We start from the raw sequence: 26,012 nt of genomic DNA on the forward strand, positions 1-26,012 counted from the left end.
GGTGATTGTGCATTTAATAAATGGTAAATGATTAAAAGGAATCTTAGATAATTTGGGTTTTGTTCCATGAATTCCAGATAGCTGTTTCAAAAGAGAAAAATGGAAGATTGCCTTGTTCAGGTTAGGCGAGTCTGAGTTTGGGAACTGATGGGAACAAATCTGGGGATTGTGATTGGAGGTGGTTCCTAGGCTTGTACTGTCAAGTCGAAGTTTACTGGTGAGTTTTTTTAAATTTTTAAATTTTTATTTTATATTGGGGTATAGTTGATTAATAATGTTGTGTTAGTTTCAGGTGTACAGCAAAGTAATTCAGTTATACATAAATATGTATCTATTCTTTTTCAAATTCTTTTCCCATTTAGGTTATTACAGAGTATTGAGCAGAGTTCCCTGTGCTATACAGTAGGTCCTTGTTGGTTATCTATTTTAATAGCAGTGTATACACGTCAATCCCAAACTCCCAATCTGTCCCTACCCTCCACCCTTCCTTCCTGTTAACCATAAGTTTATTCTCTTAGTCTGTGAGTCTGTTTCTGTTATGTAAATAAGTTCATTTGTATCTTTTTTTTTTTTAGGTTTTGCTTATAAGCTGATATCATATATTTATCTTTCTCTGTCTGACTTACTTCACTTAGTATGATAATCTCCAGGTCCATCTGTGTTGCTGAAAATGGCATTATTTCATTCATTTTAATGGCTGAATATTATTCCATTGTATAGATCTAACACACCTTCTTTATCCATTCCTCTGTTGATGGACATTTAGGTTGCTTCCATGTCTTGGCTATTGTAAACATTGCTGCAATGAACATTGGGGTGCATATATCCTTTCCTTTTAAAAAAAATTAATTAATTAGTTGATTTTTGGCTGCATTGTGTCTTTGTTGCTGCATGTGGGCTTTCTCTAGTTGCAGCGAGCAGGGCCTACTTTTTGTTGTGGTGCACGGGCTTCTCACTGTGGTGGCTTCTCTTGTTGTGGAGCACAGGCGCTTGGAGTGCAGGCTTTAGTAGTTCTGGCTCGTGGGCTCTAGAGCACAGGCTCAGTAGTTGTGGCGCACGGGCTTAGTTGCTCTGTGGCATGTGGGATCTTCCCGGACCAGGGCTTGAACCCGTGTCCCCTGCATTGGCAGGCAGATTCTTAACCACTGTGCCACCAGGGAAGTCCCACATGTATCCTTTCAAACCATGTTTTCCTCCAGATATATGCCCAGGAGTGGGATTGCTGGATCTTATGGTAGCTCTATTTTTAGTTTTTTAAGGAACCTCCATACTGTGGCTGCACCAGTTTACATTTCCACTAACAGTGTAGGAGGGTTCCTTTTTCTCCACAGTCTCTCCAGGATTTATTGTTTGTAGACTTTATGATGATGGCCATTCTGACTGGTGTGAGGTGATATCATAGTTTTGATTTGCATTTCTCTAATAATTAGCGGTGTTGAACATCTTTTCATGTGCCTCTTGGCCATCTGCATGTCTTCTTTGGAGAAATGTCTGTTTAGGTCTTCTACCCATTTTTTGATTGGGTTGTTTGTTTTTTTCATATTGAGCTGCATGGGCTGTTTGTAAATTTTGCAGATATTAAATCCCTTGTCAGTTGCATTGTTTGCAAATATTTTCTCCCATTCTGTGGATTGTCTTTTTGTTTTGCTTATGGTTTCCTTTTGCTGTGCAAAAGCGTTTGAGTTTAATTAGGTCCCATTTGTTTAATTTTGTTTTTATTTTCATTACTCTAGGAGACAGATCAAAAAAAGATATGCTGTGATTTATGTCAGAGAGTGTTCTGCCTATATATTCCTCTAAGAGTTTTATATTATGCAGTCTTACATTTAGGTCTTTAATCCATTTGGAGTTTTTGTGTATGGTGTTAAAGAATGTTCTAATTTCATCTTTTTGCATGTAGCTATCCAGTTTCCCAGTACCATTTATTGAAGAGACTATCTTTTCTCCATTTTATAGTCTTGCCTCCTTTGTTATAGATTAATTGACCATAGGTTTGTGGGTTTATTTCTGGGCTTTCTATCCTGTTCCATTGATCTATATTTCTGTTTTTTGTGCCAGTACCATACTGTTTTGATGACTATAGCTTTGTAGTATAGTCTGAAGTCAGGGAGCCTGATTCCTCCAGCTCCGTTTTTCTTTCTCAAGATTGCTTTGGCTATTTGGGGTCTTTTGGGTCTCCATACAGATTTTAAGATTTTTTGTTCTAGTTCTGTGAAAAGTGCCATTGGTAATTTGATAGGGATTTTATTGAATCTGTTGATTGCCTTGGGTAGTATAGTCATTTTGACAATGTTGATTCCTGCAATCAAAGATCATGGTATATCTTTCTGTCTGTTCGTATCATCTTTGATGTCTTTTATCAGCATCTTACAGTTTTCGGAGTACAGGTTGTTTGCTTCCTCAGGTAAGTTTATTCCTAGGTGTTTTATTCTTTTTGATATGATGGTAAATGGGTTGTTTCTTTAATTTCTCTTTCTGATCTTTCGTTGTTAGTGTGTAGAAATTCAACCAGTTTCTGTGTATTAACACATTATTGACTGGGGGATTTTGGCAGAAACTAACACCTGTAGCTGGCGATTTGTAATGTAAGTGAATATTGAAACACCTGCGTTTGAGTAAATATCAACAACTTTTTTTGCACTTAATGTATTTATTTGAAACTTCATACATGTCATACTAAAGCATTCTAATATTTCATTAGAGTATGATAGGCAGTATAGCAGGCACCTCTGTTCAGGGGAACAGAATATCTATTACAAATATACTGTGTTTCCCTGCACTTTCCCCTGGAAGAACAGACTCTATACTTTCCGGCGGCATTTTTTGTTAGTCCTGTGGGTATTATTTCCTCTAGAATATGTTCTTTTATTTTACCTGATAGTCGACAAGGTGGATCTTTGTTGGGAGCTCTTTTAGAAATGCCACAAGAAGGACCGGGTGCGGGACTAACACTACATTCACCAGAATGGTCAGTTACCCATTCTCTAGCTACTGCTAACAAAATTTGCTTGTAAGTCATTTTGTTCTGTACATTAAGGCTACAGTAAGTTTTAAACGGCTCTAGGTGTGCGTGCTTCAGTAGTTGCGGCGCACGGGCTTAGTTGCTCCGTGGCACGTGGGATCTTCCCGGACCAGGGCTTGAACCCGTGTCCCCTGCATTGGCATGCGAATTCTTAACCACTGTGCCACCAGGGAATTCCTCCTTTTTCATTTCTAATTTTATTGATTTGAGCCCTCTCTCTCTTTTTCTTGATGAGTCTGGCTAAAGATTTATCAATTTTGTTTATCTTTTCAAAGAACCGGCTGTTAGTTTCATTGATCTTTTCTATTGTTTTCTTCATTTCTATTTCATTTATTTCTGCTCTTTATGATTTCTTTCCTTCTACTAACTTTGGGTTTTGTTTGTTCTTCTGTCTCAAGTTGCTGTAGGTGTAAGGTTAGGTTGTTTATTTGAGATTTTTCTCGTTTCCTGAGGTAAGATTGTATTGCTATAAACTTCCCTCTTAGAACTGCTTTTGCCGTGTCCCATAGGTTTTTGAGTGAATTAGAGTCTAATTCACTGATGTAACCTGGGCATATACAATTGTGTACACATATACATTATGTGTGTGGCACATAATAGGTGCCTGATAAATATTTGTTAATGCAAGTTCCTCAGCCATTTTACACTTTTTGCTTTGTGCATCTGTACCTTTATATTAAAAAAAGACATTCTTTTTGTACAACATATCATGAACTTATTTCCAAGTCAGTAAGTATATAACTTTCATGGTTATTGCATTGTGTGAAATGAATATCACAGTTGATATATCTTTCACTCAATTATTGGGCATTTTGGTTGCATATAAAAGATTTAGACCTTGGTGTGGGACAAATCTAAAGCCTGCCCTCTTTCCATTATTCCTTGTTGTCTGGATGCTAGAGGGTAACCTAATAAAGTGTGGTTAATATCCATTTGGGGGAGACAAAATAAAGTGTTGAAATACCTCTACTGGAAGAACAGAGAAAATCCAAAACTGGTGATCATCCTCAGGCTTTGTTTTATATCATGAGCAGCAGGCTAGAACCATTTTGCGAAGTAGGGAAAAGACTGAGAATAAAATGTACAGTGGCTAATCCATAATTGGGTTAGAGCACTGGGAGGGGATTGGTTAGTAGTCAAACTTGTGCTTAATCAGATCAGGTTTGTCATTTTATAGCTTTTGGCTTAAAACGAGTCAGTAATATTAGTGTGTATTTAGGTAAGGAAGTTACGCCATAAAGATTTTTTTAAATTATTGTTTTTTTTTTAGATTTTATCCATGTTAGTATCTTTCAGACATCTTTCCTGAATGAGTTTAGGACCTCCAGTGAGTCCTTATTAGGTCAAGTGGAACTTCGCGTTGCTTCTAAGTGTTGATTAGCATCATCATTCGTTTAAATAAATCATTATTTTTCATTTAGCTTTCTCAGGTGCTTAATTCTTCCACCCACCCACTCTTTCTTTACTATCTCATACCAATTAGACATTAATAGTTAACACTGTTTTTTTTCAGGCAAAGAAGTAAACTATGGTTCTGAGGATTGTTTTTAAGTGGGATGGTGATATGAGATATAATAAGAAAGCTTGAGGAGAGGAAACATTTTGAACCACTGGTGTTTGGGAATTTACCCATTACAGATTATGTTCAATTTTGAGGTAAATGTGTTTTTTGTTTGCTTGTTTGTTTTTCATCTTCATGAGTTTGAAAAGGAGGAAAAAATCCTCTTATTTTTTTCTTCAAATCTGAACTAGGAGTTTCAGGCCCCAAACCTTGAGTGGATGATTGAATCAGGAGGGGCCAGAAAGGGGCCCTCTGCCAGGTGGGAGGGGCCACGGGCCCCTGCTTCCTGAAAGAGACTCTATACCTTGTATATTAAAACTGTTCAAAACCACGAAATGCTCTGGGAGGAAGGATTTAGAGCAGGAAGGATTTGGAGAATTTATTTTTAATAATATCCCTCATGTAATGAGGTCATTACAGTAACAGTTATGGAGCATTTACTAAGGGCTGTGCCCTGCACTGTGCTCATCGTGTACAATGTCTTGTTTTAATATGCAAAACAGCTTTGTGAGGTAGGTTCTGGTACCCCCATTTTCACAGATCTTTTAAGCTTCACAGCACAGATTCAGACCCAGAAGGAGTCTGTGCTCTTGACCACCCTGCCTTACCAGCGGTTCTGCCAATCCGGGCTTAAATAAGCTCAAGCATTCCCCTTCCCTCCCCTAATCTTGTCCCCAAGACTTACAAACTTCTCTGCTCTGATCCAAGAGAGATCTCCTCACTGTGTCCTCAACGGCCTGGGTCAGCAGAGCTCACAGAGTCTGCAAAGGCGTCACACGGTATGTATTGGGTCCCCAGGCATTGGTGGTAACCCCACGCAGGCTGATGGCCCAGGATGGCTGGGTTTGGGGGTGACGGGAGATGAACACATGCCATGGTATTTGGGAGCTTATGAGCACGCCTGCCATGATAGCGGCTGTTACATCCTTTCTTGGAATAAAGGGAAACAAGGAATCGGCTTAGTGCATATTCTCCAGGGTGAAGAGAATCTTCTCAGTCTCCTCATTAAGGCCATTTTTTTGTATCCAGCATGGGATTCAGGGCACTATCAACTCACCTATGGCAGTTCTCCATCAATGTCAAGTCTAGTACTAAGATATTATTTGCAAGACTTAGGTTAGGGACTTTCTGGGGCCAAAATATTTCCACTTATTGGAGAACAGAGTGGGATTCAGGACCACATTCTTGGTCTATTATTTTGCCCTTTGTAATCTCTTTGGGTTTCACACATGTATCATTTGATGACTTTTAAAGGAGCCTCATATTGTCTTGATATTGACTTGATATGTCTGACCTAAGCGTTTCACAGAATATCTCTGAGTTTTCTAGAATACTGCCTGAGCCTTAAAAACCTCTAGCCATTTCTCCAAAGCTTCCGTGTTGATTTGAGAGCGTTTTAAATTGCAGAAGCTCTGGGTCCATCTTTTTTCTTTATCTGGAAGACTGCTGCCTACTGCACATGGTCCATGCACTGATAATCAGACTGGAATTGATCTCTCCACGGAGAACCGAGGAAAAACTTTCATGGAAATCCTCTTTTTAGCATCTTCTTTATTACTTGTCCTGTATAATAAAAGGGCAACTCTTTCTCTGGTCTTCCCCTGAAGCTGATGTATTTAAAAATAGAATGAATGTAAAGAATGCTTGTTGTGAACTGTAAGAGTGCGTTTTAGCTAAAAATGGCCTTCTCCTTTTAGCTTCCAGGCGAAGACACAGTTGGAGGAGAAAGGCAGGCAGAAGTTGGGGGTTGGAGGGTTGACATATTAATATAGTTTGTTTTCTTTTTCTCTGCTGGCTGCTGTCATCTTCTGCCTTGGAAAGTACCTAAGTGGTGCTTGGAAATAAACTTTCCCAGGGAAGGTGGTATGAATATTGATAGTTTTAATTAAAAATCACTTTCTGTCTCTTTGCATGACTTAATTCTTCTTACCTTTTTTCCTAAATACCATGTGTTAAAAACAATATTGAGTTTAAATACAGTGCTAAATAACCATGGTTAACAGCAGAAGACAGGTAGCTCTTTCTTTGATTAAAACAAGTGACTTCTAACAGAGCCTCAGCTGAGGGGCTTGGAGACTGCATAAGTGGTCACTCTGCCTTCTGTTTCTAGAAATAAATTTTTCCTAAGGCTAAAAAGGAAGCCAAGGCCACAGCTCTGAAAGGGGGAAGTTTTTCTTATTGTCGATTAGTGCTCAGTTAACTTTATCAGGGAAGTAATGAGCTTGGGAAAGACTTTAAGTTATACCTTCTACACCTTTCTTCAGAGAGTCTTCACTTCACATACACTGATGCTAAGGTGGGGAGAATTGGTTTCTTCCCAACGCAGAAGGCTAGATGGAAAGTATTCTTTGCCTCTGCAAAACCAAGATAGCTAGTATTTCTTGCTGATGATAAGGCACGAGGGCTGGCTGCATAGAAGTAGTGTCCCAACTCTAGGCACAGCTGGGACCCTTTGCCATCTTACAATGTCCTGTTGAAATTCCAAGCAGATGAAACCGAGCCCAGAAGTAGTCACAACTATGAAACAATCCTATTGTCAGGCTTTGGCTGCCCTATTTTATATCATGTAGTTCAGATTTGTTCTTTTCCACTGTGGAATGCCTTTCTCTTACTCTCTTTGGTTCGAGTACGATTAGTTTTTCCAATGTGTTTCTCAAGTTTTACCTACTTAGTATTACTAAGTTTTCTGTTCCCAGCCTTAAGAGATCGCCCTTTTCTCTGGAATCCCGTTTTGACTTGTCCCTGCTTCACGCATTTAGTCCTTCATTCACACTGTTCCCTCTGTCCGATTACGCTTCTCCCAGGTCTTTGCACGAGTGGCTTTTTCTTGAGAAATTCTTCAAGTCTGAACTGAATGCCACTTCTACAGAGAGACCTTCTCTCACTACCATTCTAAAGTAGGAGGCCTTTCTGTATATTCAGAGACCGTCAGGTTCCTAGTACCCAGCACAGTAACTAGCACATAGTAAATGTTTGTTGAATGAATTAACAAATGAATTTGTTATTTCAATTTAATGTGTAATGATTTTCAGCTTAAGAACAAAAACGTTGGGAGTAAATTCAAACTATGAATTGGAAAGAATTGAAATCTTTAAAATACTGAGTCTTTCATTCCGCAAATACCGTAACTCTCAAAATTTATTAAGGTCTTCTTTAAAGTTTCTCAGTAAACTTTTGTAAGTTTCCTTGCAGAGGCTTTATATGTGTTTTGTTGTAGTGGGTTGGCCAAAAGGTTCGTTCGGGTTTTTCCCTAAGAGGGTTCTAGTAGTGCTTAGTTGTCTTTAACTTCATTCAAAACAATTTTTTTAGATTGTATTGTGACGGCTGTTATATCAGCATGCATTGAAAAAAAAAAACTTACCAAAATTGGTGAATTTTTGTGTGGCCATTTTAATATTGAAGATGGAAGGAAAAACAACATTTGTGGCATATTATGCTTTATTATTTCAAGAAAGGGGAAAGCACAACTGAAACGCAAAAAAAAGGTTTGTGCAATGTGTGGAGAAGGTGCTGTGACTGATCGAACATCTCAAAAGTGGTTTGTGAAGTTTTGTGCTGGAGATTTCTCGCTGGATGATTCTCCATGGTCGGGTAGACCAGTTGAAGTTGATAGCAATCAAATTGAGACATTAATTGAGAACAATCAACATTATACCACGTGGGAGATAGCCGACATACTCAAAATACCCAAATCAAGCGTTGAAAATCATTTGCACCAGCTTGGTTATGGTCATTGCTTTAACGTTTGGGTTCCATATAAGGTAAGCGAAAAAAACGTTCTTGACGGTACTTCCGCATGCGATTCTCTACTTAAACGTAAGGAAACGTTCCGTTTTTAAAACAAATTGTGATGTGTGATGAAAAGTGGATACCGTACATAACGTGGAATGGAAGAGATTGTGGGGCAAGTGAAATGAACAACCACCAACGACACCAAAGGCCGGCCTTCATCCAAAGAAGGTGATGTATATATGATGGGATTGGAAAGGTGTCCTCTACTATGAGCTCCTTCCAGAAAGCCAAACAATTAATTCCAACAAGTGCTGCTCCCAATTAGACCAACTGAAAGTAGCACTCAACGAAAAGTTCCAGAATTAGCCAATAGAAAGTGCATAATCTTCCATCTGGATAACGTAAGACCACATGTTTCTTTGATGACCAAGCAAAAATTGTTACAGCTTGGCTGGGAAGTTCTGATTCATCCGCTGTATTCACCAGACATTGCACCTTTGGATTTCCATTTATTTCAGTCTTTACAAAATTCTCATAATGGAAAAAAATTTCAATTCCCTGGAAGGCTGTAAAAGGCACCTGGAACAGTTCTTTGCTCAAAGAGATTAAAAGTTTTGGGAAGATGGAATTATGAAGTTGCCTGAAAAATGGCAGAAGGTAGTGGAACAAAACGGTGAATGTGTTCAATAATTAGTTCCTGGTGAAAATGAAAAGTGTGTCTTTTATTTTTGTTTAAAAACCGAAGGAACTTTTTGTCCTGCCCAATATTTATTACTAGATGTAATTTATAAATAGTATCTATTTACATTTCGTTTTTATTACTTGCATATAGAAAAATAAAAAGAACAAAAACTTTGATAACTCCTAGAATTGGGACATAAACAGAAGAGATGCGACGGATGTCTGCTTGTGTAAGGAACTAAGAAATTTTCTGCAAAGTAATTCATGCTAGTAGATGAAATCTGTGGGATGCCAGGGTATGTTTCAAGGGTAGTAGTACGAGTAAACAGGAATGACTCTGCATGTTCTCATATTCTCTGTGGTCTTCTAGTTTTTCGCTGGGGATCTTGAGAAAAATGTTTTTTTATCTTTAAACAGTGTTTAATGCACATCTGACTGTATTATGATAGATGGATATAATTTAAATAAGACATGATCAAACTTTTAATCCAGTTATTTCTATGCAAAAAAGTCATTATGTATTTTAATATAGAAAATAAATATGATTTTTGAAGTTGATTTTTAAAAATACTCTAGCATTTTAAAGTTGAAGTTGAGAAAATTTGTTTCTTAACTTCCATTACTTTAATAGTATGACTTCTGGCAAATATGTGATTTCTGACTCAGTGCCTTCAACTCCAAAGCATTGATGATGCCTATCCTTTGTGACCCCATGGGGTTTTGTTACAATAAACAGAGTATATCTAAAACCCTTTGAGTTCTTAGGAAGGAAATATATAAAAGAAGTATAATGAAATTGTTCATCTCAAGTTCCTAGCACGAGGCCTTGCACAGAGTTGGTTCAATACATATTTAATGATCATGAGAAAAGGAGTCTGTGGAATAGCACTTATAAAGCAATAGAAGGATATTTTACATTTCTACATTTCTTAGATTGTGTCACAATGCAGTCCACATCCAGGACTTAGAGTTTTCTAAAAAACTCTGTTACATGGTACAGTATTTCAATAGGATATCAATTTAATGGGTTATGACTAGCATTTTGAAGTAATGGAATAAAATGGAAATAAATATCAGATGGCATCATAAGTAATAACAGTATTTCCTGAAACTTTTGATTCATATATCTGTGTGTGTGTGTTTCCTGGGTCATGATGTAAAATATATTTCTTTGGTAGGTTGAGGTTAAAAAAAGTTTTGAAGGCCACTGATATAATTATACAGATTATAATTTACACAGAGCTGTTCTCATTTTGCTTGATTTAAGAAGACAAATAATTGGAACAGAATTGTAGTTTGCTGCTAAGCAGCAAGGAAATAACGGAATTCTATGCCAGAAAAGCTGTATAGGACTCCCCCCACTGCAACCCCGGTTGGGGAGGTAATTAGAAGAAACTAAAATACACCTGCTTTACTAATCAAGTCACGTCCTGGGAGGTCCTTGGTCAATTTTTTTTTTTCCTTTGGCCATGCCACATAGCATGCGGGATCGTAGTTCCCTGAGCGGGGATCGAACCCGTGCCCCCTGCCGTGGAAGCATGGAGCCCTAACCACTGAACTGCCAGGGAATTTCCCGGTCAGATTTTTCTTTATAAGCTTCCCTCCCCTCATACTGTGCAATTAATGATTTTCTCATTTCTTATAGGAAACAAATGACACTGTCAAATTATGATTATCAACTAATGTTTTTAAGTCACACCAAGAACTGTGCACATCCTATCATGAAGACAAATTTTACATTATTTCTTAAAAGGAATGAAAAGTTATATTGTTCACATTCCTGTAACAAGTCCCTCTCTTTCTTCAAATTATGCTTACTTGCTACTTAATATATCTACCTGAGGAAAGCTTCCTCACTGAACCTATTTCAAACGAGGCGACAGAGCTTTACATTTATTTTACTATGAAAAGTTCATCCATACAGCAAGGTTGAAAGGATATGCCCACCATCTAGATTCTACCATTAATTCTTTTGTTATACTCTGCCACATCTATCTATTAAACCATTTTATTTTTTTATGCTCTTTGAAACAAATTACAGTTTTCAGCCACTTTTCCCTAAGTACTTTAACATGCACGTCATTAACTCAAGTTCAGTATTAAAGTTTCTTCTCTAGATGTAAAGTTTATATACAATGAAATGCACACATTTTTAGCATACATTAGCTGAGTTTTGACAAATTCATTAGCCTGCTACCCAAACTTCTGTTAATATGTAGAATACTACCATCCCACCAAAAAGGCCCCTTATACCGTCCCTAGTCAAATCCTACCCCACCCCAAGGCAGTTTTTTCCACCATAGATTAATTTTGCCTATTCTAGAATTTCATATAAATGGAACCATACAGTGTGTGCTCTTGTTTCTGGCTGCTTTCACTCATCATAATGTTTCTGATTTTCATTTATGTTGTTGCGTGTGTAATTTGTTTAATGCTGAGTAGTATTTCATTATATGAACGTAACACAGTTTGTATATTTCTTCTCCTATTGATAAACATTTGGGCTCTTTCTAGTTTAGGGCTGTTATGATAAAACTGCCGTGAATGTTCTTTCTTTAAAATGTTTATTTATTTATTTGGCTGCGTCGGGTCTTAGTTGCTGCACGTGGGATTCATTGTTGCAGCGTGCCAGCTCAGTAGTTGCAGCGCGCCAGCTCGGTAGTTGCAGCACACGGGCTCTAGAGTGCACGGGCTCGGTAGTTGTGGCACGTGGGCTTAGCTGCCCCACAGCGTGTGGGATCTTAGTTCTCTGACCAGGGATCGAACCCGCGTCCCCTGCATTGGAAGACGGATTCTTAGCCACTGCACCACCAGGAATTCCCATGAACATTCTTATAGAAGTCTTTTTTGTGAACATAAATTTTCATTGCTTTTGGATAGATACCTAGGAGTGACATTACTGGGTCGTATAAGTGTGTTAAGAAATGCACTGTGTCTTCCAAAGTGGTTGTGCATGTGGCACTCTCACTGACAGTAGAGTTTTGATTAGATGTCTCCACGTTTGCCCACGCTCAGGGAGGTAATAGCAGGGCCATAACACCTCACTCCTTTGAAACTGCTGCTCCATTGTGCCCACAGGACAGAGTTGTAGATGGTGAGCAAACGTGTAACGTCGTGTGAGTGGAGGTCCCGAACTGTTCATGCACACACCGGAAAAAAGAAAGTTCTACCAGCAGAAGGATGAAAAAGCATTGTCTTCAAGACAGAGAATAAAGGGACTAATAGAAGGACCCTTGGACCAGTCTCTGTCTGTTGGTGTCCCCAAACTTATCTCATTGCTAATTTAAAGAAAGTGAGGCCTAGCCCAGAGGAGAGAGTAACTCTTTGGCAATATTCTAAACCAAGTTGCTACCTATTTCCCTGGGAATAATTGTGTGTGTGTGTGTGTGTGTGTGTGTGTGTGTGTGTATTGTACTGTAGATATACTGCACAACTCTCAGGTACCTGTAGAATGGGTTTTTAATTTCTATCCCATATTCCTGTCAGTTTGCATGTTTTTCTTTATTCTGTTAATATGGTGAATTGCATTGATTGATTTTCAAATATTGAGCCAACATTGCATTAAATGTTGTAATGTGTTATTTATTTTTTATGTTATTGGATTCAATTTGCTACTATTTTGTTTTAGGAGTTTAAATCAATAGATTTATGAGATTTATGAAAAAAATTAGTCTGTAATTTTCTGTCCTTGTAAGTCCTTCAGTTTTGGTATTGAGTTTATTCTGATATCATAAGACAACTTGAAAAGTATTCTCTATAAGAGCATGTATAAGATTGATATTATTTCTTTGTTAATTTAGAAGTCACTAGTGAAGTGATATGGCCTGGAGATTTCTTTTGGGGAAGGTCTTTAATTATGGGTTCATTTTCTTTCATAGGTATAGGGTTATTTAGATTTACTTTTAATTTTTGTGTTAGTTTTAGTAAGTTGGTTTTTCTCTATTTTTCTTGTCCATTTAAATTTTCAAGTTTATTGGCATAAAATTGTTGGTAATATCTTATTGTCCTTTTTATATCTACTGCATGGTTTGTAATGATGTTGCCTTTCATTTATATTAGTTTTTGCTTTGCTCTTCAATTATTTCTTAGATAAAAGGTAGCATTTTATGCCCACTGTCTGTGACATGATTTATACATTTAAAAATATATTCTCGGGCTTCCCTGGTGGCGCAGTGGTTGAGAGTCTGCCTGCCAATGCAGGGGACACGGGTTCGTGCCCCGGTCCGGGAAGATCCCACGTGCCGCGGAGCGGCTGGGCCTGTGAGCCATGGCTGCTGAGCTTGTGCGTCTGGAGCCTGTGCTCCGCAACGGGAGAGGCCACAACAGTGCGAGGTCCGCGTACCACAAAAAAAAAAAGAAAAAAAATTTTATATATATATATATATATTCTGGAGATCACTTCATAGCAGTATTCAAGAGTCTTTCTCATTTTTAAATGTTGCACAGGACTTCATTGTGTGGCTGTTCATGCCTCCAGTCCCCTTTTAATGAATGTTTGGTTTGTTTTCAGTCTTTTTACTGTAACAAATAGTGCTGAAGGGAATACCTTTGTATGTATGTATGAAAACAAACTTGCTGGTTATGATCTCATTTATATGTGGAATCTCAAACAAAAACAAAAACCAAGTTCATAGATAGAACAGATTGGTGGTTGCTAGAGGCGGGAGTTGGAGGGTTGGCAGATGGGTAAAGGGAGTCGAAAGGTACAAATTTCCATTTATAAAATAAATAAGTCGTGGTGATGTAGTGTACAGCATGGCGAGTATAGTTAATAATACTGTATTGCATGTTTGAAAATCCCTAAGGGAGTAGTAAATCATCAAAGCTCATGTCACGAAAAAAATTCCGTAACTATGTATGGTGATGTATGTTAACTAGACTTAACTGTGGTGATCATTTCACAGTGTATACAAATATCGAATCATTATGTTATGTACCTAAGTTGTATGTAATGTACCTAACATATAAAGTTGTATGTCAGTTATACCTCAATAAAAAATTAATTAAAAAATTTTTTGCTAGTGTTATCTTTGGGATAGATTTCTAGAAATGGGATTTCCTAAAAATGGGGGAGGGGCAATAACTATAGATTAAATTTAAGAGCTTTAACAACCAAATACAGTAGATGATCCTTGATTGGATCCTGCTATGAAAAAGTGAGCTATAAATAACACTGAGGATGTGGGTAAATTTAAATATAGAATGGGTGTGAGATGAAACTAGAGAGCTATTTTCATGTTGGGGAGGCAATACCATTGTATTTAGATAGGAGAATTTTTTTTTCTTTTAGAAGTGTAAAGTATTTTGGCATAAAATGTCATAATGTGTGACATTTACTTTGAAACAGCTCAACCACAATAATAAAAAATGAAATAGATTGATAAATCAATAAAGCTAATATGTCAGAATGTCTACAGTGGCTGAATCTTAGTGGATTTATAGGCATTCATGGTACTATTTTTTTCTACTTTTGTATATGTTTGTAAATTTCATAATAAAAAGTAAAAAAATTAAATTATACAGGCATATATATTATGTATCTAGTGAGTTATTCTTGCATTATTTTATCTTTACATGTGACTTTATCCATAGTAAGGATTATTTCTTAGAAACATTTTGTCTGATACTAATATAATTATCTCATAATCCTCTTACATAGTATCTCAAGATACTGGTGTAATTTCTTTTGGTTAATATTTGCTTGGAAGTCGGTCCAGAGGTTGCAGCTGCAGAGGAACCACCCAAGGAGAGCTGCAAAGATGCTGTCTGGACACGTGGCCTTGGGCTGTGGCTTGCACCCTCCCTTGGCAGGCCAGACTGGTCTTCAGAATGCTTTGGGATCATCCTTCATTGCCACAGGGAACCTCCATGCCTCTTAACACTTGTCTTCAGAAGACTGGCACTGCTGAGGTATCCTCTGTTTTTGAAGAGCGTAATCTTGGAGCCAAAACCTCTGTTGACTGTGAAGAAACAGGGTGTGTCTCAAGTATTGGTGATAGTATTGGTTGAATACATGGGCTGAGGAATGTTCAAGCAGACGAAATGCTAGTGTTTTTCTTCAGCCTTAAAGGGTATGTTTCAACTTGGGAACTGACAATGTTGGTTTTGTTGTGTTTGGACATGATAAACTAATTAAGGAAGGAGATACTGTGAAGAGGACAGGAGCCATTGTGAATGTTCTAGTTGGTGAGAAGCTACTGGGTTGTATAGTAGATGCCCCTGGTAATGTCACTGATGGCAAGGATCCAGTTGGTTCCAAGACCCAATGGTGAGTTGGCCTGAAAGCCCCTGGCATCATTTCTCCAATCTCTGTGCAGAAACCAGTGCAGACTGGCATTAATGCTGTGGATAGCTTGGTGCTGATTGGTTGTGGTCAGTACAGGCTGACGATTGGTGACTGACAAAACATCAATGATTGACATAATTATTAACCAGAAACATTTCAGTGATGGATCTGATGGAAAGAAGAAGCTATACTATATCTACACTGCTATTGGTCAGAAGAGATCCACTGTTGCCCAGTTGGTGAAAACACTTACAGATGTGGATGCCATGAAGAACACCAGTGTGGTTTCAGCCACTGCTGCTGACACTGCCCTCCATCAGTACCTGACTCCTTATTCTTGCTGTGCTGTGGGAGAGTATTTTAGGGATAATGGCAAACATGCTTTGATCATCTGTGATGAATTATCCAAGGAGGCTGGCGCCTCTGCTGATCTGCAGACCACTCAGCTACTCATGAGGTCCAGCCTGATGATGTGTTCTACTTATACTCCCATCTACAGGAGAGAGCAGACATAACGAACGATTCTTTTGGTGGTGGCTCCTTGACTTCTTTACCAGAAACACAAGCTGGTGATGTGTCTGCTTACATTCCAACGAATATCGTTCCTATCAGTGATGGACAGATCTTCTTGGAAACAGAATTGTTCTACAAAGGTACCTGCCCTACCATTTACATTGTTTTTTCTGTGTCCTACGTCAGATCTGCTGCCCACACCAGGTCTGTGAAGCAGGGGCAGGCACCATGAAGTCGAAATTGGCTCCTATGGTGAGGTTGCTGAGTTTGCCCAGTTCAGTTCTGACCTCCGTGCTTCTACTCGACAACTCTTGAGTCGTGGTGAGTATCTGAGTTGCTGAAGCAAGGACAATATTCTATGGCTGTTGAAGAACTCGCAGCTCTTATGCTGGGGTAAGTGAGTATCTTGATAACTGGAGCTGTTTCTATTTGTGTGTGTGTGTTTTGTTTTTGGTTTTGCTGAAGTATTTAAAAAAGCAAATCTTAGATGGCATGCTATTTTACCCAGCCACTTCATTATGCTTTGAAAGACAAAATTTTTTTCCTTAGGTAACCGCAAATCCATTTTTACATCTAACAAAGGAAATAAAACATTTCTGAGGTTTTAATATAAACTATTAACATTTCTCCAGTTGTCTCAAGAAATGCCTTTTTACAATTATTTTTTTCAGATCAGAGTCCAAACAAGGTCCACATCTTGAATTTGGTTCTTAGGGTCTCTAGGATCTCTTTTCATCTGGAGGACTGCTCCTTTTCCCCTCCCTTATTCCATTTACTCCTTTTTTTTTTTTTTTGTAGTACGTGGGCTTCTCACTGTTGTGGCCTCTCCCGCTGCGGAGCACAGGCTCCGGACGTGCAGGCTCAGCGGCCATGGCTCACGGGCCCAGCCGCTCCGCGGCATGTGGGATCTTCCCGGACCGGGGCACGAACCCGTGTCCCCTGCATCGGCAGGCAGACTCTCAACCACTGCGCTACCAGGGAAGCCCCTCCATTTACTTCTTGAAGACAGTGGGTCAGTAGTCCTGCTGTCTAGAAATGAGATCTAAAGACTCGATTAAATTCTGTTTCAAGTTTTGACAAGACTAGCTGTAGGTGATGTTACAGACTTTATATTGTTTCATCACCTGGAGAACTACATAGTGTCAGGTTGTCTCACGTTTGTAGTAATGCTTAATTCAGGTGGTGACAGTGTAGTTCCTTCATTGTGAAGTTTCCCAACAGTCTTTTAACTAATGATTTTAATATTTATTGATGACTGTTGTCTGATTCATTTTGAAATAGGGGTTGCAAGATGGTGATTTTCTAATTTGATCATTACTTCTACATTTATTAGCTAGAAGTCTTCTGTATAGAAAAACTTCTGCATCCTTTAGGCTTATTTGGTTACCCTGAAATACTGTTCATACCGAAAAGACAGGAAAGATCTTTAATTATTTCCTTTAAATTATCCAATTTCAGAGTAATGTGTTGGTTACCTAGCAACCTCCATGCTGTCCAAAGAATCTCTCTCTCTGTCTTTTTCCTTTTTTGCATGTCACTGCGAACTCATGGCTTTACACTTTCAATGTATTTCTATCAGTTGCAGTTGTTTGATACTCACATTATTCTATTTTGGCCACAAGGGGGAACATTTTGATGTTTTCTGTATTTATTTAATATGGCAATATTAGCTTTTGATAGCTTCCTTGCTTTCTATCATAATGTGGTATCCCAAGGTCAATTGGTACATTTCCTGGAATTGACTGTTGAAAAAAAACCCTCAGTCCTTTTAGTGTGTGAAGGTGTTTTGAGACCAGAGTATGGAATTCTTGTTGCTACTTGATTATCATTGTTTCTTGGCCTTTCAGTGGACAGTTAGAAAATAAGTACCTTTTTAAAAATAAAGTTACAAGTTTATACTGATATTTACAACCACAATTTAAAATTACAAGGTTTTTAACTGACATTTTGATGCTGAACATTGGTCCTTAGCAGCTTTAACCTAGTTTCTTAGTTGTATTATGTTAAAATATATTCATGTTAATAATAATACAATTGTTACTGTTAACAATAAGAATACTAAGTGACATTAGGTATTTTAAGATTTGTTTGCCCTTTTAATATTTTTGTCCTAGGAATGTATTGCACTAAAAACTGTATAGTCAAAATATTTTGTTCTAAGATCAATTGGAATAATTCTTTTCTCTGCGTGATTTTTGTTACCAAACTGATATACCATTAGGTTCATTTGTTTCAGTTAGTTTTCAACTTCTAGGCATTGGTTTTTATTTTCTTAAATTTAGTTTTGTGTTTTGTGTACTACCTCCTTCTTGAAGCAGTTCTTTTAAAAATTTTTTTATTGACGTATAGTTGGATTTACAATGTTGTGTTAGTTTCAGGTGTACAGCAAAGTGATTCAGTTATACATATATGTACATATATATATTCTTTTTAAGATTCTTTTCCATTATAGGTTATTACGGGATATTGAGTATCGTTCCCTGTGCTATATTGAATATTACTATATTTGTATATAATAATATATATTGCTATACTGAAATACTTCGCTTACTTTTCTTCTGGGACACTGCTTTTTCTTGCATTTTATTTTTATTTTTTTTCTGTCTCACTTGGGGCTTCGATTAAGTCTCCTTTCCTGGTTCTTCCTCCTCTTCCTGCTCTTAACTTTGGAGTGTACCAGGACCTCTCCTCTGTTTATATTCATTTCCTAGCGAATGCATCTTGTCCCATGGTTTTAAATACCACCTATTTTCTAATCGCTCACAAATTTATATCTCTGCCTGGGCTTCTTCCTTGAATTGCAAATCTAGATATACAACTTTTTTTTTTTTTTTTTTTTTTTTTGCGGTACACGGGCCTCTCACCGTTGTGGCCTCTCCCGTTGCGGAGCACAGGCTCCGGACACACAGGCTCAGCGGCCATGGCTCACGGGCCCAGCCGCTCTGCGGCATGTGGGATCTTCCTGGACCGGGGCACGAACCTGCATCCCCTGCATCGGCAGGCGGACTCTCAACCACTGCGCCACCAGGGAAGCCCTAGATATACAACTTTTTATTCACTATTGGCACTTGAATGTCTAGTAGGACGTCTAGACTTAGCATATCCAAAGATGAACCCTCAATTTCCATCCAGCTGTTCCTCTGGCAGTCTCCCCTGTTTCAGTAAATGGCAACTCTATCACCTTGCTCAGGCCTAATACCTTGAAGTCATCTCTGATTCTTTTCTCTCATATCCTGTACCCAATTCACCAATATATCCTGTCAGCTTCTACCTTTGAAATATGTTAAGAATCCAATCAATCCTCCATTTCTCACCAAGTCCACTGCCATCACCCCCAACTAAGCTGCTGTAAATTCACCTGGATTATTGTAATGGCCTCATAACAGGTCTTCCTGTTTCCATCCATGCTTCTTTACAAGGTATTCTCTACTTGGCAGTCAGAGTAAGCTGTTAAAAGTCATTCCTTTGTTCAAAACTCTCCAGTACAGTCCTTCAAAATAACCTAGGTTTGGGGAAGGTGGATAGAGGTATAGATGGCCATGTATTGCTAATCGTTGAAACTGAGTGATGGCAACTTTAAATTCATTATATTGTTCTTTTATTTTCGTATATATTTGATACATAAAACAAAATCCAAACTCTTCAGAGGCTTTACAGTTGTCTATAACTGCACCAGTATGGTAGCCACTAGCCACCTGTGGTTACTGAGCACTTGAAATGTGCTAGACTGAATGTAGATGTGCTGTGAGTATAAAATACACACTGGATTTTAAAGACTTCTTAAGAAGGAAAAAACGTAAAATACCTCATTAATATTTTGTTATATTGATTATGTATCGAAATCATATTTTGGATATGGTGCTTCCAATAAAATACAGTATTAAAATTAATTTCATTTCGGACTTCCCTGGTGGTCTAGTGGTTTGGACTTGGTGCTTTCACTGCTGTGGCCCCGGGTTCAATCCCTGGTCGAGGAAGATCCCACAAGCTGAGTGGCGTGGCAAAAAAAAAATGGTTTCTTTGTATTTTTAAAAATATGGCTGCTAGAAGATCTTTGTATGTGGCTCACATCATCTTTCCATTGGATCTGTGGCCATGCTTTCTCTCTGAACTCATCTCCTACGTTTTCCTCTCTCCTTATTTTTTTTGGCCACGCGGCTTGTGGGATTTTAGTTCCCCGACCAGGGATTGAACCTGGGCCCTCGGCAGTGGAAGCGCAGAGTCCTAACCACTAGACCTCCAGGGAGGTGCCTTTTCCTCTCCTTAGCTCACACCACTCCAACCACACCGATCTCTCTGCTTAGAACGGGCAGAATACATTTCTGTCTCGGGACCTTTGCACTTGCTAACCTGTCTGCCTGGAGGTCCCTTTCTCAGTGTCCTGTGACTCACTCTCTTGTTTCCTTCAGAGATACTTACCTGATCTGTATAACACCTCATCCCCTTCACTCTCTATTCCCCTTAATCTGCTTTCTTTTTCTTTGTAATACTTATCACTACTGACTTGTGTTTTGTTAATTTGTATTCCTGTATCCTGAGCACCTACCATAATGCTTATACAGCGTAGGGCTTTTGGTAACAATTTGTGGAATGGATGTCTATAGATTGTGCAAGTAATTATGTTAAGTTCAATACTGATTTCTTCTGCAATAAGGTTCAGGTTTCCTGAATATATAAAGGGTAAAAATTATTAGAGTAAAATAAACTTTAATTATAACTACATGAAATTCCCTGCATGAGGAAACAGATGCTTTATAAAATGATATAAGATAGCTATTTTATTCCCTTCAAAGGAATTAAGGTAAAATAACCTTATACTAAATAATTTTTATGTATTTGTATAATTAGTAAGATGGAGAGTTTAGAGATACTTAGGAGATATTCAAGAAAGTAAACAAAATACAGACCAAGACTTACTTAAGGGTCAGAAATGTTTTTTATCCAGTAGATAATATCCAGTTTCTCCAAGGAGTTTTCCAAATTCTCTTATTAGTCTGGCATTTTTATTGTATTCATGGTAACCCAGTAAAGTGGGCTATGTCAAGGAGCTTAGAAATTTTTTTGGATGCACTGAAATTTTTCTTGTGTTAGTAATTATAACTTGCTCTGTTTATAAAATAACTTTTGAAGGCAGCCATTGTTTTTTATTTAAAATTAAAACTATGAAGGAGGGAAAGGAACCAAAAAAAGGAGAAATGAGAAAGGAATATTTTTAATTTATTGTCTTCATTTTAAAATATAAGATGACTAAATGTACCAATGAAATAATTTAAAAGCAAGGGTATCTTTTCCTTATCTGAATATACTTGCAAATTCTATTTTAATTTTTAACAGTCTTGGTCACAGCATCCCTTCAACTGTAACAGGAAAAATGAAATGACACCAACAAGGTACGTGACAACTTGAGTTGTGAAATTTCAATAGGCAAAACTGCCGAATCAGGGCTAGCATTATATTAAAGACGTTTAACTAAGACGTTTGAAGTACATCCTCAGTGATATTTTGGAATATTATTTTGTACTTGTTTAACAAACATTTACTAACTGTACATTGTATGTCAACACTGGACCAGCTACCCAAGGCTACAAAACTATACTTTCAGAGTGGCTGTCCTTCACTGAGTGCTAATTAAATGTCAAGTAAGTTTACAGAGATTATTTTAGTTAATCCTCGCAAAAGAGGTAATTTTATTACTCTCAGTATTCCAGTGAGGGAATAGAGGCTTTCCAAAGAGTTCTGTTTTCAAAAAGTTTGCCATCTAGAGCGATGAGAATAGCAGTAGTTAGAATATAAAGCGCTAAATGCTACAATAAAGAAAGGGTGCAGAGGAAGGGTTGCCTTTGGAGTTGGGAATGAGGAAGGCCTTCCAGAGAACAGGATACTTGTTCTGAATTTGAAAGGTAGGGAGGAGTTTGCACGGTGAAGAGTGGAGAATATTGCCAGCATATGCAAAGACATTGAACTCTGAAATGATTTGAGCATTAGTGAGAACTTTTCTATAAGCCTTTGATTTATTCATCATCTACCACACATTCTGTATTTCCATATTCAAACAAAGATCCGGCTTAGGCAATGAGGAGTCATCTGATTGAGTTATTGTCAAGGGCTGGAGTGCCGGCAGGGCTTGTTCGGATTAGCATAGGGGTTAGAACTTCACGTCCTAGGCTTGGGCCTTAACTTGGCAGGTCTCCTGGGGGTAGATGCCACACTGAATAGCAGAATGGCTAAGAAAACAAATTCTTGTGCCAGACTGGGTTTAAATCGCAGCTCTGCCACTTCTAACCAGCGGATGTGACCTTGGGTATGTTACCAGACATTTGTAGGCCTCAGTATCTTCATTTGGAAAATGAGAACAACAATGACAGAACCTACTTCATCGTAGGATTGTTACGAGGATAAAAGGAGTTAATAGATACAAAGCTCTGAGAATAGTGCCTGGTGCATAGGAAGCTCTGTATAAGTACTAAGTACTAGTATTACTTGAGACTAGTATTTAAACAAAAATGCTACTTTGTTCATTTAGAGTGGACTTTGTTCCTTTCTCATGGTGCTGAGAGTCTCCTAGGTCCTACTTTTTTGGTATTAAGATGCCTGAGATGCTAAATTTTGAATCAGAAAGTTGTTTGCTGGGAATCGGCATAGAATATTTGTCCTAGGTCCTGGTAAGGGCCAGTGAGATATCTCTTCACCATAACAGAAACATTCTCTGTTCGTTGGGTTACATCTCCCGGAATCATTATCTTACTCCTTTGTTACTCTCTGCCAGGCCAGATATAGCTAGTGGGTTCAGAGTCGAATGGAGATAAAACTTGGAAAGAACCCCAGAAGTGCTAGTTGTTAAGCCAGGATCTTTTTGATAAGACACGCAGGGTGACCTATCTGAGGCACTGCTGTCTACTCTACAGCCCCTGTGGTGGAAAATGGCTGGGGTTTCCCTGACTTGGAAGGACGTGAAGCAATTCCTGTAGTTCCTTGATTATTACAATGTCCCTGATAGACTAGAGACAGGGAAGGCTTTTTTACAGAACTCTTGATGCATTCTTTAGAACCCTCAGCTAAGTAGACTAGCTCAGGACTTTGCTTGGAGCTCTCAAAGACATGTTTCAACTTTGCTGAATTCATTTATTAGTTCTAACAGTTTTGGGGGTGAGTTTTTAGGGTTTTCTATATATAATATCGTGTCATCTGCAAACAGAGACAGTTTCACTTCTTCCTTCGTGATTTGGATCCTTATTATGTCTTTTTATTGCCTAATTGCTCTGGCTAGTACTTCTAGTACTATGTTTAATAAAAGTGGCAAGAGTGGGCATGTGTGTTTTGCTCCTGCTCTTAGAGGAAAAACTTTCTTACCACTGAGTATGATGTTAGCTGTGGGCTTATCATATATGACCTTTCTTATGTTGAGAAACATTCTCTCTGTGCCTAGTTTGTTGACAGTTTTTATCGTGAATGGATTTCAGATTTTGTCAAGTGCTTTTTCTGCATCTGTTGAGATGATCATACAATTTTTAACCTTCATTTTGTTATATGATGTATCATATTAATCTCCTTTGACTGTTGTTGCGGGTGTGTGCTTCTGGCCACATCTTGCCTGTTCTATATATCTATATATAATTATATATATTTGAATGAAACCCATCACATATACAGATGCCATGTGCACATAACCATAATAATAATTGGCAAGGTTAAGCCAGAGGAGGCCTGATCCTAAGAGAGTTGTGGAGTTGGTTAATAGAACACAGTTCCTTTAGGAGTGAAATGGATGGACAATAACAAAGGAATTTACTCAATATGTATCATTAAAATAAATCCACCTCAGGAGGCTGAGAGGAGTTGCTCCAATAAAGTCACGCTCTCTTGTTCTGTTTCCAAACTTGAGTCAGTTTCTCAACCCAGAAACCACTGACTGAGGAAAAGTTATGTCCCCAGGAGAAGGACACTGCAACACATGTCAAATACATGTGGTAATGATTCCCCTAGTCCTTCCCCAAAGGGACTTACCTCCAGGTATTTGAGTAATTGCACTGGGGAAAAGGGTAAGAATAACCCAATATTTGTTGGATGCAGGGTCTGAATTCACAGTGATATCTGGGATCCAAAGCACCTCGTATAATGGATGCATATGGCAGCCAGGTAATAAATGGAGTCCTGGCCAAGGTTTGGCTCACAGTGGGTCAACAATGTCATTTGTTTAGCCTCTGAATATTTTATTAGAGTGAATACTTAGTACTTCATAAAATCCCTCGCGTTGTGTTCCTGACCTACAGGACAAGAATCATTATAGTGGGAGAGACAAAAAAAAGAAAGAAAGAAAGAAGGAAGAGAGAAGAGAAGAAAAGGAAAACACCAAGTAAGTGGTAATCTCTGAAACTGCCTCTATCCCTCAGCCAAATAATAAATCAAAAACACTATCTTAACCTGGGGTGGTGGTGGAGGAAATTAGTGAGCCTGTTAAGTATCTAAAAGATGGTTGATTCCCATCATCTGGGTTGTAAGGAACTGCCACAGACTGCCACAAACTGCACTAAGTCATAAGCTCAACTGCAGTTGAAGTGCCAGGTGTGGTGTCCTTTCCATTGCACATGAATATACTCCCAAGTACCTGGTAGGCAGACATTGATTGGGTAGATGCATAATTTCCATCCCTGTTAGGAAAATAAAAGATCAGAAACAGTGTGTATTCACAGGGAAAAGATGACGGTAGTTTTACCTCAGGGCTACTTAAACTTTCTTGTCCTTTGTCATCCAGTAAGTTGAAGAGGATGCCACAGAGAACATCACATTAATACATTATATCAACGGTAACATATTTATTGGACGATATGAGCAAGAGGTCACTAACATATTGGAAACTTTGATAAGACACCCTCCCTAGAGGGTGAGAGAGATACCGTAAGAAGATTCAGGGACCTTGTCACATCAGTAATATTTTTAGAGTTCCATTGGTCAGGGGCATTCCAGGACATGCCATCCAAAGTAAAGGACAAATTATTGCACCCTGAACTTCCTAAACATGAAAAAGGAAGGATAATGCCTAGTAGGCCTCTTCAGATCTTGGAGGCAGTATATTCCAACTGGGAATACTGCTTCCACCCAGTGGCATGAAAGGCTGCCAGCTGTGAGCAGAAAAGGGCTCTGCAGTCATGTAACCAGGCAGGTTCAAAGGTTCTAGACATCAGTGGTAGGAAAGCTGCAGTTTATGGCCACCGCCAATAGGGAATCACAACCGAGGCCCTGGGGGTTTTAGGATAAGGCCATGCCATCTTCAGTGGAGAATTATATACTTTATGAAAAATGAAGATAGTTTGTTGTATGAGATGATGATGTATGAGAGATGAGTTGCCTGACCATGGGGCAAAATCATAATGTGGTTACAACTGGCAATCTTGAGCTGGGGTTCTATCAGAACCATCCAGTCATAACTTGCAGCAGGTGCAGCAGTAATCCATGGTCAGATGGAACTGGTACATACAGGGCTGCGCAAAAGCAGGACCCGAGGGTTCATGGGAATTGCACGAGCAGGCAGCCCAGACCCCCATGTCACACCTACAGGTGTATGGGCCATCTTTTAAGACCAGATGTAAAAAGGAGGAAAAACCCAAACTTGGTTCATGGACTAGTTGCTTCTGTGGTTGCAAGCTGAAAATAGATAGCATCCTCCGTACAGCTCCACTCAGGGGTGGTACTGAAAGCCAGTCACAAGGGAAAATCTTCCCAATGGGCAGAGCTTCAAGAGGTGAAGCTTGAAGTCACCCCCTTTGTGTGGAGAGAGAAGTGGCCTGAGTTCAGAATATATGTGAACTCTTCTTGGGCAGTGAGAAATGACTGGCTGTTAAGTGATTTGTGGAGAGACAGATTGGAAGATTACATGTAAGGGGTGGAGGCACGTGGCATATGGGAGTGGGCATGGAATGTGAGCATCTTCATATCATATGTTAATACCACCCTAATGCTGACACGATGGGTACATAAGAAAAAGGGCTACGGTGGCAGGGATGAAAGCCATGTATGGGCTCAATGGTATGGGCTCCTATTCACTTAAGTTGATCTAGTGTTTCTGCTTTTGCCTGAAGTTCAACTTGCCAGAAACAGCGACCAACACTGAGCTCCTGATATGGCACAATCCCTCCAGGAGACCAACCTGGCACATGATGACAAGTTGATCACGCTAGGCACAGTAACGGACATATTCCAGGTAGGAGATTGTCTTTCTT

The 26,012-nt window shown here is 38.7% G+C and overlaps 1 pseudogene; it reads left to right on the forward strand.

Annotated features, from left to right (window-relative positions):
- The first annotated feature begins 71 nt into the window (after window positions 1–71).
- Window positions 72–24,784, forward strand: LOC149748432 (ATP synthase F(1) complex subunit alpha, mitochondrial pseudogene; annotated as a pseudogene).
- Window positions 24,785–26,012: the final 1,228 nt, after the last annotated feature.

Source organism: Delphinapterus leucas, chromosome 9 (assembly GCF_059928025.1).
Source record: "Delphinapterus leucas isolate spDelLeu-1000000601 "Yukka" chromosome 9, BTC_Dleu_Yukka2, whole genome shotgun sequence".
NCBI lineage: Eukaryota > Metazoa > Chordata > Mammalia > Artiodactyla > Monodontidae > Delphinapterus > Delphinapterus leucas.